The sequence below is a fragment of the Otolemur garnettii genome, unplaced genomic scaffold (assembly GCF_000181295.1).
Source record: "Otolemur garnettii isolate 467f Iridium unplaced genomic scaffold, OtoGar3 scaffold00040, whole genome shotgun sequence".
In the NCBI taxonomy this organism is placed as follows: Eukaryota; Metazoa; Chordata; class Mammalia; order Primates; family Galagidae; genus Otolemur; species Otolemur garnettii.
This window is the reverse complement of record NW_003852435.1, coordinates 132,039-145,025: the sequence shown is the minus strand read 5'-3', so window position 1 is coordinate 145,025 and position 12,987 is coordinate 132,039. Positions and strand designations below refer to the sequence as shown.

The 12,987-nt window shown below is 38.3% G+C and overlaps 1 protein-coding gene across 1 annotated transcript in view; it reads right to left on the bottom strand.

Annotated features, from left to right (window-relative positions):
- LOC100961950 (von Willebrand factor A domain-containing protein 8) overlaps nt 1–12,987 on the bottom strand; it is a gene marked incomplete at its 5' end in the record, with an annotated part of 309,966 nt that overhangs the window by 189,589 nt on the left and 107,390 nt on the right. The window lies entirely within an intron of this gene.

Genomic DNA, 12,987 nt, shown 5'->3' with positions numbered 1-12,987 from the left:
TAAGCCTAAGTTAAAGGGTAGAGATAGGGGTAGAGAGAAATGGATGGATTTAGGAGATGTTATATTTAGGAAAAAGGCCTAACAGGCCTTTGGTGATGGACTAGAGACGGCAATCAGTAGAAGAAGTAAAAGTTTTGTATTGGCAAGTGGGTGGTAGTCCAAGGAGAAAAGTGGAGGAGAAGGGAATTAGAAGGGTGAGGGAGGGAAGTCCAGTTATAAAAAGGCAGTTTAATTTTGGTATGTTTACTTTGAAGTGCCTTCTTCCCCTATCTGCTCCTTCCTTTCCAATGCACTGTCTCAGCTCAAGGGCAGCTCATCTTCCTCCCCAGACTCCTGGAAAGAGTTCAGTTTTGCTTCCCACCTCCAGGCTTATAATAGGACAATCCACAATTTGCTTAGTTATTTTTCTAAAACAGAGATCTCATCAGATCGCTTCCCACTTCATTTTAAGAAGCTCTGCTAATTCCTTCGAGGAAATGCTGAAAGCATAATCTAGGAAAGAATTTCTGTAAATATCCTGAGTAAAATGAAATAGTTATTACGACTTGTTCCTTCTAATCATAGTTTTTCCCTAGAACAGAAAATCCTCAGGATTACGTTAATTGAATAAGTACGTAAATAGTGTCTTATTTTTCCGTGGTAAAGTTACACATACTCATTTTTCTCAGTGGGAAATTGAGAAAACAAAACATCACCCAATGTGCACTTGCTTAAAAAAAAACTGTTAACATTTTTGTTTTGTTCCTGTGTACACTCATCTCCACTTACTAGTAATATTCTGTATGTATAATTTGTATCTTTAATAAAAATTAAAATGAAATAGATACTTATTTACATCATCATTAACTCTTACTGAGCATAATATTTAGCAAGTGAAAGTATAAAAAGAGAAGAGGTAGCTGTGCAATCAGAGATCCTCTTACAAGAGTGAGGCTCACTTTTACCATCACTGTGCTGTCTCATCTTGTTCTTCACGTCAAGGGACCGGAAACAAGTAATGGAGGGATAAGGCAGAAAACCAAGTTCAAGGGAGCCCTTAGAGCAGCCATTTGACTGATGCCAGACACTAACTACCCTACACAAGGAAGCCGCAGCAAGTTCCTGAACTACTAAACCAGACGCCTTACAAACCCTGCTTACCTTGCTGTGACAGCAGTTCATGATTAATCTTTATGGTCTAATCATGAGACAACACTAGTCACATAGGGGTTTTTTGAACATGTAAAAACATTACCATTGTCCCTGAAAGTAATTTCAGCTCTGGAGAGGATCCCTGTCTCTTCAATAAAGCTTTCCTGTGGCTAAGCCAAGAACCTACTTGGCAAATTCAGGGGGCTTTCCTCCCTTCAGTGGGACAACCCTTGCATCAGAAGGACATTCGCAGAAGCAAGAATGGAAGGTCTTTCACATCTGGGGTTAGAAGTAAAGACTACTAAGCACCACAGAAAGTGCTAGGGGGCCTAAGCGACACACAGGACTGCTTTCCCCTTCCCCCTCCTCCTCTCCTCCTGAGACAAAGGAGACAAAGGATTGGGCAAGTTGTGGAACATGCTACCCCCTGCAGCCCCATATCAAAGGGTCTCTAACTGCCCCAGGCAGAGAGCCATTTTAACACTGCCCAGGCAGGCAGGCAGGTGGCTGTCCCTTCTTAGCTCCCCTGTAGCCCCGTCTGTGAGCACCACTTACACCTTTCAGACAGGAATCAAATTAAGGATAGGAAGTAAACATGTTTCTGCTTTCTGTAAGGGAATCGCTCAGGGAGCAAGAATGTAAGGACTTTGAAGGATTCTTGGACTCTCATAACTTCAAGTTTACTATTTTAGTTAGGCTGTTTCCTTAGAGAGATTAGTAGTAAATCCTTTACAGAAAAGGAGCTTCTGGGCATTTCTTCCTAGACAAGAAAATATACAGAAGTCAGGAAACTCCACATTCCACGGGGAGAGAGGGTGGCAGCGAGGGAGAAAGAGAAAGATGCAAAGGAGGAGAAAAGGGCTAAAAAGGAATGGAAAACGGACAAAAGGAAAACGAGCCTGGGAGCGGGATTTGGGCTAAAAACTGATACTTAAATGTTGAAAGATGAGTATTAGGCCTTAAAGGAGCCCCTCAACAGGAGATAATATGTGAGCTTGCTATATCAGCTCTCTGTGAGTCTCGCTCAAACAAGTTCCTAGCAGCCACTGTCTTCAGAATAATGACCTTGCCACATCCACATCTTCGGTCATGGGGGTTCTTCTGACTACAATAGCCCTGCCTTCCCCATCTGCCATCTTCCACTCCCTGCCCCAGCCTTCTGATGAAATGTTCTTTAATGCTTTGTCTGCCTTTTCAATAGTTTTCTCACCTTGTGGGGGGATCCTGAATCACTCTCTCGCACCATACTATACTTTCTTAATGTGCCAGGTGCCTGGCCAGTAGACACTCCTTGAGGCCAGAATTATCTCTCTATTCAGGTCTCTATCACCAGGACTCACAGATGACCTATAGATGATAACTATTAAAATTTGAGGAAAGGAGAAAAAAAAAAAAAAGAACAGGAAATTATGCAAATCGCTCTTGCTATAGGAGGTAGAAACCTCTTCCAGCAAACTTCTGCTCTCTTTGTGCAAAGAGGAGGAAATTAACATTTGTGGAGCCCCCTAGCACATAAATGTCCTTACAGCCCTAATCACTTTGCCTCTCTCCAAAACAGGTGTATTACCTCCCAGCCCTGTGAGTGGGAGGTTATACCTGTTTTGGAGAGAGACAAACAAAAATTCTGAAAAGTTAAGGACCTTGCCTACAATGGGATTTTGAAGACAGATCTATTCTGACTCAACAGATTGAGCTGTATTTTCTATTTCACTAGTTTCAAAACATAATGTCAGGAGGTAACCTCCCTGAACTGATTTGCAGGAAACTTTATGCCTTGATGTCATGGAGCCAAAGACCACTCAGTCCAAGGTTACAGAATCTCCTAGAACATGTGTCTGGCAACTCCTTGCATGGTACCTAAGATTCAAGAGGGAGAGTGGTGAGAAAACCAATCCAGATCATCTGCTCTGCAGTAATTTTTGGGGGGGCAGGGCAGGGTCTTGCTTTGCTGCCTGCACTAGAGTGCAAAGGTATGATCATAGCTCACTGCAATTCCTCTCCAAATGGACTCCAAGTGAGTGCCACTTCCAACGCTCAGCTTTCCCACATGCTCTCTGAAACACCTTTTCTTTGGGCCTTTCTTCCAGTTCCTCTTAATTCTTTAATAATTTTCATAAAGTTGGTTTAGTCTGTGTAGTATTTGGAGACATTCTTTGCATAGTGCCCTAATTTCCTTGTTAGAAAAATTACTATACAAGTGTCATTAATAGCATACCAACTAGTTAGAAATAACAAAATAAGGAAACTAATACAGCAAATCAGAAGAAATAAATTCTAACTGCATTTGTATTTTTACTTAAAAATTTCCATCAAATGTTAAACCTTCAAATGCTTTGCTTAAAATGGCTGAAAATATACTATACAAGGAGTTATGAGACTTGCACAATAATCCTTGCTTACTCCCTCTCAGAAGACAGTTTCTAACCCTATCTGAGCCAAATAGATTTGCTCAGTTTTATAGAAAGGGCCAAGACAAGGTAATCTCTAAACATTATCTTACAAAATTATCCTTTAATCCTGTGACAAAATAAGGGATTGCTGAAAATTTCTTATTCTATAAGACAGATTACTAAAAATTTCTTATTTCCTAAATTCTCTCAATAAATACATATTACTTTTGTAATCAGGAAAACTATTATTAAAATTGAATAGTTAATAATCCTAAACATTCATACAAATGGGTTCCCTATAACAGAGCCAACAGATAGTACCCAGGAGTCAGATGAGAAAACAGACATTTCAGTTGCACCACTTGCTTGCATAGCTCTAAAGCACACTAACTTATAAAGCTTCCTGTCAAAGTCATATCCTCTTTTACACACAGGAATAATAAATTCTACATCCCTGCAATTTCCCTTTGAAATACTGTGTTGCTATAAATGGCAAAGAAATACTTTTGGGTAGTGTGGTCAGCCATTAGGTACAACCAAAGCAGCCATGACAAATATTGCAAGAGGGAAAAAAATCGATGTGTCTGCAAGAACAAAGTACAGATGCAAAATAAATGTCAGAGGAATATTTACAAAGAAACACTGGATAGACAGACTAATTGGCAGAGAGAAGGTGGCAGAATGTTAAAGAATTTTCAGGTTGTGATTCATGCAACTTCACTAACCAAGCGGTTTAAGAAGGGACAAAAAATAATGAAATCAAGTATTTCAGAGCCTTGGGCCCCCCAGGCCACTGAAGATAGGAGAAGCACAGCACATTTAGTTATCAAATTCCCTTATGCTGCCACCAGCTGGGACACAGGATTTCTGGACAAACTGTTCAGTCCCTTTACAGATATTAGACAATTATGCTGTCATAGCAACATGGTATATTTCTGATGGTGCTCTGGCAGCAATCTGCCAGGACTTAATTCAAATTATTAATTAGCAAAATTGACACATTCTTTAATTTTGGCAATAAAATATTCACAATAACTCAATATTAAATAACCCAACAAACATTTATTAAACTTCTACCAGAAGAAAACTGAAATTTCTGATCACAATAAGCTTATACTCAAAAGATGGAATGAGATACAAAGAATTGTCTCGTAACAATGTTCATAGAGTCCTGCTTAGTTGGTATCCAATATATGTAGACTGATTTTCACAGTGTATAAAGGAGTTAAAAAAATCAAAGGCTATGAAAATTCTGAAAAGTATGTAGTTATTTCTAAACCGGAAAAAATGAATATGGTTTAATTTCATTGGGAAAGGTAATCAAAAATTAAATTGGCTTACTAAAGCTTACTCTAAAAAGTATTTTTTCAATAGACGTTCATTGATGATGGTATAATTCTGAAGAAAATGTTTATATTCCTAGAAATGGGTCAATACTTCTTGGGATAAAGATAACAAAATAATCTATCTTTCCTCTTTCAAAGAGACTTGGTAGTCATATCTACTAAATTCAGTGATGAGGCTTTGGATGCTGCTTGGAATAAATCAAATGTAGAATAATACCTTTGAGACAATTGAGGAAAACTGAAAAAATACAAGATATCAGATTATACTAAGGGATCACCATTAATGTGTTAAGCGTAATAATAAAATTATGGCTATATTACAGATAAATGCTGAGATAACTATGAGAAATATAATATACAAAAGAATAACATTAAAAAAGTGACAGGGAATATATAAAACAAGATGAACAAAATGCTACTAATTGTTGAAGTTGCCTGATGGGGACACAGAGTTTATTACATACTCTACTTTTTGGAGAATTTTTATATATTCTTTAATCTATATGTAAAGATAGTCTTTAGCCTATTACTCTCAACAAATGTTATTTTATTATTGTTGTTGTTATTATTATGAGTATAGGAATTAATGCAGTAAGTAAAAAAGCATAAGCTCTTGAGATCAAATTCCTAACTTTGCCATTCACTAGCTATATGATCTTGAACAAATATTTTAACTTTTTTGAACTAACCTGCTTATTTGTAAAAAGTGGTAAAAATAACATTTTCACCTCAAAATGTTGTACATAAGTAAATAGGATGATATAAAAGTACACTGGAAATTTAATCCATTTTTAATCCTGTTCATGAGAAACTTATAACCAATTATAGAAGAAATCAACTACAGATCACAATAATTTTAAAAGAAAATTGAATCAACATAGTGGAGAAATACTATAAAAGTTCAGAAGAAAACAAGATGACTTCTATTTGGGAAAGTCTAACAAAGGATTCATAGAGGAAAAGACGTGTGAAGTTTTGAAAATCGATGGGATCGTCACAGGCCAAGATGAGGGGAAGAGGCAGGACAGGAAGGAAACAGGCAAACTGGCTGTGGGGGGAAGGGCATGTCCAACTTAGGAAGGGTAAGAAACTGCACTTTGAAAGGACTAGAGGTAAAAGCAAGCTGTAGCCTGAGAGTGGATGGTTTTGCATGTCTTTCTATGAAAGGGATTTTACATGGGAGGCAAGGTAGAGCCACTTTCATCTCTTAGCAGAAAAATAAAAGTACAAGATTTTCCCAAAGACTTACTTCAGTTCTGATGATAGATCAGAAAATGCTATGGAATTGAAATGAGTACCTAAAGAATGAGTAATGCAAAAACATGAAGCACACGAAACTCAGGGATAGAGACGGCATCCTGGGTGAATATCGCCCAGAGTGCTGGCTTTTTTTTTTTTTGATAAGTAATATATAATGCATTTGAGTTTTGGTAAGAACGAAAAAATATGGACTGAACCACAAGGAAAACATAAGTATAATTTTTTTTTTTTTTTACCAGACTGTTATTTGGTAAAATGATACCAAAAAATATATAACCTTAGGAAATATATCCTGGCTTTAAAAAAAAAAAAAAAGTTGCCCTAGGAAATGGGGCAGTATCTGTCGCTCAGTGAGTAGGGCGCAGGCCCCATATACCAAGGGTGGTGGGTTCAAAACCGACCCTGGCCAAACTGCAACAAAAAATAGCTGGGCCTTGTGGCGGGCACCTGTAGTCCCAGCTACTCAGGAGGCTGAGGAAAAGAATCATCTAAGCCCCAAAGCTGGAGGTTGTTGTGAGCTGTGATGACAAGCACTCTACTGAGGGCGACAGAGTGAGATTCTGTCTCTATAAAGAAGAAAAAAAAAACCCTAGGAAATGATTCCACTGGGCTATGTTCATGTAGAAATGACTATAAATTATTAATTGTCCCTCATTAAATATAAATTAACTTTTGATGACTTGCTTTGAACTTTTTTCTACTATCAGAAACCAGGTGATATTATGATATGTAGATGATCAAATTTTCATTTCTAAAAAGAAAACAACACATATTTCAAAAAATAATTCTTATGTAAGGGTATTCAAGCATTTTAAAACACCATATTACTAAAATATTTTTCCTTTCAAATATTGATAAAATGCAGCAGTCTCTCAAAACTCATATGTTCTTATACAAAAACAGATTTATTCTTCAGATCTTTTTAAATGAAAAAAAATGAAGTACCTATAGGCTGATTCTATGATGTCAAAATTGTCGCAATAAATATTTTGTATAGCAAATGGAATAGGACTGTTCAAGTCTAGAGCAAAGCAGGCACGGGGCGGTAGGGAAGGCAGGAAGCTTATTCTTGAGCTAGAGCTGGGACAGAACAAGTCTCACTTGCTAGAAAAGAAACAGTCATCTCTCTTTTTGTCAAGTAGAAAGTCACATGATTAAAAACAAAAAAGATCACCATGAAAAACCTAACTGCATGAAAAAAAAAAAAAGAGGCAGGACTAATGTTACAATTAGAGCAGGTTGAAAATAACACACGTTACAGACACTAAAGTGGTTCTACAAGACGTAGCAGTATCTTAAATGACCATCAACTGTGTATAATTTCAGGGCACCCTTCCCCTTGCTGAAAGGCAGGAATTCTACTTCACTTACTGGAAAGACTACGTTTTGTGCCATAAAATCCCATACAGAAAATAGAAAGAATTAAAAGAACATTAACTTTATCATAAATAAGAGGCAGGCTACTTTATTTTGCTATGATGAGTGGTGTTTATGGGATTATTTTATCTTCTCAAGAGATGTAAAATAGTGGCTAGTATCCTAGATTCAAGGAAAGGGTGAGATTGGCCTAAATAAAGATGATAAACCTAGAGATACCTCAAAATCAACATCGATTTCCTTTAATTTCCTCATTGTCAAAGTTGCCACTGGCAACAGAACAATCTTCTGAAATATCTTCAGAAACAATTTTAATTGTGGAAAACTTTCTTTCATGGACTTCAGCCATTTTCTAGATGGCAAACAGAAGGAGGTGTAGATTACATCTATCTATGGGCAGTTAGTATTAAAAGCATTCATTACAATTTATTGTATCATTATGCCAATGCACTTTTGGCTTCTCTGTCATTATTTAATCCCTAAAGCTTCACTTCTAATTGACATTTTTTTTTTGAGTAGTCATCGCTTATTGTTTTTGGAAGTAGCCTGATCAGTTGCTATAAATAGTATGTTTCAAAATAAATCATGTGATTAAAATAAGCCTTTTCCCAGATGGCTGTCACTTTGCATTTGTGTGAAAACATCCTGACACTACCCATGGAAGCTAAGAGTGGGTGGTCCTCCACCTATCCCATCTCACTAGCCTATCTTTTCTTTCTTTTCTTTTTTTTTTTTTTTTTAGAGACAGAGTCTCATTTTATTGCCCTTGGTAGCGTGCCAGGGTGCCACACAGCTCACAGCAACCTCCAACTCCTGGGCTTAGGCGATTCTCCTGCCTCAGCCTCCCAAGTAGCTGGGACCACAGGCGCCTGCCACAATGCCTGGCTACCGTCTTTTCATTTTAATTGTCTTGTTTTACAAGATGGGTGAAGGTGAAAAGGTATATTAAATATTAAGAAAGCCACAAACCATTTGATTGATCAACAAAGCAGGTCATTTTCAACGCTATTAAATAAGAACCTGACTTGTGATAACTTGAAAAGTACATATTCTTGAAAAAAACTCTGGCAGATAGATCACCAGGACTCAGAAGAACACAGAACAAGAAAGCTCACAAACTTCATACCAGTCCTTAGCAAAGCACAGTTCTGCAGACTAAGGGATACTACAGGTGGTTTTATACCCTCTTTTCACCTCCTAATGGAAGCAGCCAAGAGCCTAACATAGAATCTTGCTCAAAGATTCTATGATGTCTAGATCTTAACACAGACATCAAACTTATGCAAACACATTTGAAAAGAACTGAAATTTGCTACAGTATTCAAAAAGTTCTATTTAAATTTTAACCAGCCACCTTCGTCTAATTTCCAGGCCTTGGCCCAGTATATACAAGCCTGGGCAAAGTTATATACCATTTAATTAGCTAAATACTAATTAGCACTTGATTATAATTGGAAATTTTAGAATAATTAGCATTTCACTCTCTGTCTTAGTTATAATGCTGCCAGTCTCTGATCCTATCAGTATCTGAGTGGGCAGTCTCCAGATTCTAATTCATTTGCTTCCTTCACTAAAGAATGAAGAAGAAATTTCTTGAAGAAGGAATTCAGTCAATTTGTCTTATAATCTCCAGAAAATAATCCAACTAAGCCTAAATTTCAAATTCAAATCATCTCTAAAGCATTTTGGCTACTCATAAGGAAAGTACTCTAAAATTCAGTAATTCATTCAGCAAATATTTGTTGTATGTCTACAACATGCAAGGCTTCAGGAAGAACCCCAGAATAATGAAAACTCTTCTCAAGAAGCTCTATCTCTTGGGCAGTGCCTATGGCTCAGAGGAGTAGGGCACTGGCCCCATATGCCGGAGGTGGTGGGTTGAAACCCAGCTCCGGCCAAAAACTGCCAAAAAAAAAAAAAGAAGAAGAAGCTCTATCCCTTTCATAGAGACAGCAGGAAGACCAATAAATCTAATGTAAATGGGCACCGCCTGTGGCTCAAAAGGTAGGACACCGGCCCCATATGCTGCTGGAGGTGGTGGGTTCAAACCCAGTCCCGGCAAAAAAAGAAAGAAAGAAAAATGATAAAGAAATCTATAAATGACCAGCTATCACAGTTCAGCGAGTGGAGTCAATTCTTCAACCTGTAGTGGTCAGGAAAACTTTATTAAAGAAGCATATTACAGAATATTACAGCAAGAGGGACCCTAGAAAATACCCATTCCATTCTTATAAGTTTACAGATAAGAAAAAAGAAAACAAAAAAGAAAAAGCCCTTACAGGAGGAATATCGATTTATTCTATATAACACAGAAAGCTAAAAAACTTGGACAAGAGGTAGGTCTTTGGATTCCCAGCTTACTTCCTCTTGATGACATCACACTGACACTATGAAATTAATAGCATTTGGACAGGCAAAGACAGGGCAAAGAAGAGGCTGGAAGATAACACTGATAAGAAGGTATGTTTGGGAAGCAAAGAGTTTAATTGACCGGAGGAGGTTAGAGGAATGAGAATGAAAGCACAGTGGGACATCACATGACAGCCTAAGAGAGTTAAGACTTTTTCACTAGATAATTTAATGGACACAGGTAGCAGAATTTACCAAGCGTTCCTTCAACATCAGTAAAATGACACTGATAGCCTGAGAGGTTTATAATGAAAAAAATGGAAAATTCTTCTGAAATAAAAAAGGCCATCTACATGTAGCAAATTATACTGAATACAATCTTCCATTGTCAACTCTTCTTTCTCCGAAGTGGAGGTTGGTAGCACGGGGGTGATCTGCTGACCACAGATGGAGTGTGTGAAAGGACTGATAGAAGTTTATGCAGTCACACGGCCCTGCCTTGCAGCTCACAAGGATCCTCAGCTTGCAGGATCTACTGAGCTGGCTGCCAAACCAGCCTGAGACCTGTTTGATAATCAGTGGGGTCACCCATCCCCACCAGAGGTGACCATGTACTACAGAGACATAGCTGCTCTTTCTTCTCCCCCCACCCCACTGTCTTGCCCTTCAGTGCCTTCTTTGGGACTGGAAACAAATAAGAGGCAGCATAATAGATTTTATAACACCAGTGTTTACACTTTGACAGCCTCTTTTTCATTTATCATAAAGCAAAAGCAAGTTTCTGTTTCACTTTACCCTCACTCCACGTATCTGTCCCTAATCCTCCAGAGGTTGGAATATGCTCTGCCCCTCTGTTTACTGGCTAGGCTCTAACGTCAACTTTTTAACCTGGAAGAACTTCTGAAGCCCTGACTCTATTACCTGCTCAATTGTAAGTATTACCTTTGCCATGAAACGCACACTGCATTCCACCTACCCATCATATCTTGACTTGTAGGAACTTTCCTTTTGGAAGCCTGCTCCTCTGAAAAATTTATTCCGCAAGCCTATGCTCTGTACATTCTTCTTTTTTTTTTTTTTTTTTTTTTTTGCAGTTTTTCTGGCTGGGGCCAGGTTTGAACCCACCACCTTGGGTATATGGGGCCAGCGCTCTACTCTTTTGACGCACAGGTGCCGCCCTGCTCTGTAAATTCTTGATCTGTTCTCTTTGCTGTGCTGGTCTGCTGCAGCTGAGATAGATGCCAGCAGCCTCTCCGTCTAAGGCCATTAAGGGCATAGCAAAAGTTTTGAAAAGGACACACGGAATATGCCAGAGTTTAAATTATAAAAAGTTCACGAAGCACTCTGGGCTATGTAAGACTTAAATGTCCATAGAGTCATTGTTTTTCAAAGTGAAATGAGAACTTGACATCCTAGGTATCATTTCCAAGGACCAAATAATGACTGTTAATTAATGTTTATCTTTCCATGCTGGTATATTTCCCGTGAGGAAAAATGATTTCTCAGAAAGAGAAACTGGTAAGACGAATAGCTAAAAATAAAAAGACCATGAATAATTTACTGTTCTACTTTTAATTCTTATTTAGAAAAAAAATGAAATAAGAGAATATAAAAGTACTATTAAAACTATATAGTAATATACAGATTTTGTTTTTAACTGGCAGAATGGAGTACTGTGTGAAGTACTTTCCATGTATTATCTCACATCATCCTTATATTGGCCTAAAACAGTACACACTATTTTTATTCCCAGGTTAGATGCCAGGAAATGGAGTCTTAGTAAGATAAGCAATTTGCACAAAGTCACACAGCCATATGCAGAAGAGGTGAACCTCTAGTCAGCTAACTTCTAAGCCTATGCACTCAACCAGTAAACTATTCAACTGGCCCATTTAAAAAAAAATCAACTCATTAAAATAAATGAGGGGCTAAATACATAGAGAATATGTATTGTTTTTATAAGCACACACACACAAAAAGAAGAAAAATGGAGACCAAACTTCTTTGGAAATCTTGTTATACTTAATTTAAGATCAATTTAAAAAAGCAAAAGTGCTGCCCACTGTGGGTCTGAAATTCAATTTAGAAAACGTACCAGAAATCTCTAGGTATAAAATATCCATCAGTTCCCTCCTTAAACATATACTGACTACCTACTATGCAGCAGGTACCATGCTAGGAACCTAGGACAGAGATAAACAAGAGAAACAGGGTCCCTGCCCTAAAGAACATACAGAAACATTGGGAAGACAGTCATTGTACACATGTAAATACAGTACCAGATGACTAGTGTGATAAAAGGGAGATAGAAGTAGAGGAAACCTAATTTAGCTAGGGACAAGGGAAGGCCTCCCTCCCAGGAGTTAGGGACAAGGTGTATAGCAAGGGGATAGGAGTGCTCCCTGCAGAGCCTGCATCAAGGACCAGAGCAGAGATAAGAAAGTAAAGGAAGCTCAGAGTGCCCCAGGCCAACACTGAGTGAGAGACAGGGTGGGTCAAAGTTTAGGACTAGCCAGACAGTCAGATCTTATAGGACTGTATGCCATCCTGAAGACTCAGGTTTACACTTAAAGGCAATGGGGAGCCAATTTAAGCTAAAAGACTCAATCAGATTTAGTTTTACCACCTGGCTACAGAGTAGAAAGTACATCAGAGTGGGTGTGAGGTAGGGGTGGGGCTGTGGTAGGAAACTATTTCTGTAATCCAGGTGATACATGATGATGACTGGGGCTCAGGTAACAGAGCAAGGTAAGAAGATACATGATGATGACTGGGGCTCAGGTAACAGGCTCAGGCAAGAAAAGTACATACAAATGAGGTAGAGCAGATGGGACTTGATAGGGATTGAACAGGGGGTGATTTAAACCTTAAGGTAAGTCTGAAGCAGGGCTGGCCAACCTTTTTTCCCCCTCTGCCACACCCTGGAAGAATAAGAGTTGTCTTGGGCCACACATTACATAAACAAACAATAATGAAAGCCAATAAGCCAAAAAAAAAAGTCCATGCATACTTTTCATGGTATCTGACACCACCGATAAGCTAAAAAAGTCCAGGTTAGACACCCCTGTTTCTAAAGTTTAAAAGGTAGCAGACTCTTATCCTTTAGTGAAATCAGTCATTTAATGGGGGGGGGG